We start from the raw sequence: 1,914 nt of genomic DNA, 5'->3' as shown, positions 1-1,914 counted from the left end.
ACAGACAGGTGGACACTCTCAGGTATGGACAGACAGATGGACACTCTCAAGTATGGACAGACAGGTGGACACTCTCAGATATGGACAGGTGGACACTCTCAGGTATGGACAGACAGGTGGACACTCTCAGGTACGGACAGACAGATGGACACTCTCAGGTATGGACAGACAGGTGGACACTCTTAGGTATGGACAGACAGGTGGACACTCTTAGGTATGGACAGACAGGTGGACACTCTCAGGTATGGACAGGTGGACACTCTTAGGTATGGACAGACAGGTGGACACTCTCAGGTATGGACAGACAGGTGGACACTCTTAGGTATGGACAGACAGGTGGACACTCAGGTATGGACAGGTGGACACTCTCAGATATGGACAGGTGGACACTCTCAGATATGGACAGGTGGACACTCTCAGGTACGGACAGACAGGTGGACACTCTCAGGTATGGACAGACAGGTAGACACTCTCAGGTATGGACAGACAGGTGGACACTCTCAGGTATGGACAGACAGGTGGACACTCTCAGGTATGGACAGACAGATGGACACTCTCAAGTATGGACAAACAGATGGACACTCTTAGGTATGGACAGACAGGTGGACACTCTCAGGTACGGACAGACAGATGGACACTCTCAGGTATGGACAGACAGGTGGACACTCTTAGGTATGGACAGACAGGTGGACACTCTTAGGTATGGACAGACAGGTGGACACTCTTAGGTATGGACAGACAGATGGACACTCTCAGGTGTAGACAGACAGGTGGACACTCTCAGGTATAGACAGACAGGTGGACACTCTCAGGTACGGACAGACAGATGGACACTCTTAGGTATGGAGACACAGGTGGACACTCTCAGGTATTGACAGACAGGTGGACACTCTTAGGTATGGACAGGTGGACACTCTCAGGTATGGACAGACAGGTGGACACTCTAAGGTATGGACAGACAGGTGGACACTCTCAGGTATGGACAGGTGGACACTCTTAGGTATGGACAGACAGATGGACACTCTCAGGTATGAACAGACAGGTGGACACTCTCAGGTATGGACAGGTGGACACTCTTAGGTATGGACAGACAGGTGGACACTCTCAGGTATAGACAGACAGGTGGACACTCTCAGGTACGGACAGACAGATGGACACTCTTAGGTATGGACAGACAGACAGGTGGACACTCTCAGGTGTGGACAGACAGGTTGACACTCTCAGGTGTGGACAGACAGGTGGACACTCTCAGGTATGGACAGACAGATGGACACTCTCAGGTATGGACAGACAGGTGGACACTATCAGGTATAGACAGACAGGTGGACACTATCAGGTATGGACAGACAGACAGGTGGACACTCTCAGGTGTGGACAGACAGATGGACACTCTCAGGTGTGGATGGACAGACAGATGGACACTCTCATGTATGGACAGACAGATGGACACTCTCAGGTATGGACAGACAGGTGGACAGACAGGTGTTTGACTCTCTCTCCTCCTTTCAGGCTGCAGCCTGCTGGAGAACGATGGTTGACACCAGGTCTTTGGAAGTGTAAGTGTGTTTTCATTCATCAAAATGTGACATCACTCATTCACATCCTGCTGAGGATGAAGATGATGACATCATCAATAACTGCAGCTGTATTGTGTCTCGTTCTCTCCATCAGATGCCTGTGAACTGGAACTGGATCCAAACTCAATGCACAGAAAACTCAAACTGTCTGATAACAACAGGAAGGTGACACGTGTGGAGGAGGATCAGTCATATCCTGATCATCCAGACAGATTTGACTACTGGTCTCAGCTGCTGTGTAGAAATGATCTGACTGGTCGCTGTTACTGGGAGGTCGAGTGGAGAGGAGACGTTTATATATCAGTGAGTTACAGAAGAATCAGCAGGAAAGGAAACA

At 49.9% G+C, this 1,914-nt stretch overlaps 1 long non-coding RNA gene across 1 annotated transcript; it reads left to right on the top strand.

Annotated features, from left to right (window-relative positions):
• Nucleotides 1-417: 417 nt before the first annotated feature.
• Nucleotides 418-1,709, top strand: LOC128374482 (uncharacterized). The gene is made up of 3 exons (XR_008323000.1): nucleotides 418-462; nucleotides 1,443-1,556; nucleotides 1,672-1,709. It is a non-coding gene; the product is annotated as an uncharacterized LOC128374482 (long non-coding RNA).
• Nucleotides 1,710-1,914: the final 205 nt, after the last annotated feature.

The sequence above is a fragment of the Scomber japonicus genome, chromosome 15 (assembly GCF_027409825.1).
Source record: "Scomber japonicus isolate fScoJap1 chromosome 15, fScoJap1.pri, whole genome shotgun sequence".
Classification (NCBI taxonomy): Eukaryota; Metazoa; Chordata; class Actinopteri; order Scombriformes; family Scombridae; genus Scomber; species Scomber japonicus.
Note: the sequence above shows the minus strand (reverse complement) of the source record. Positions and strands in the feature narration are given on the sequence as shown.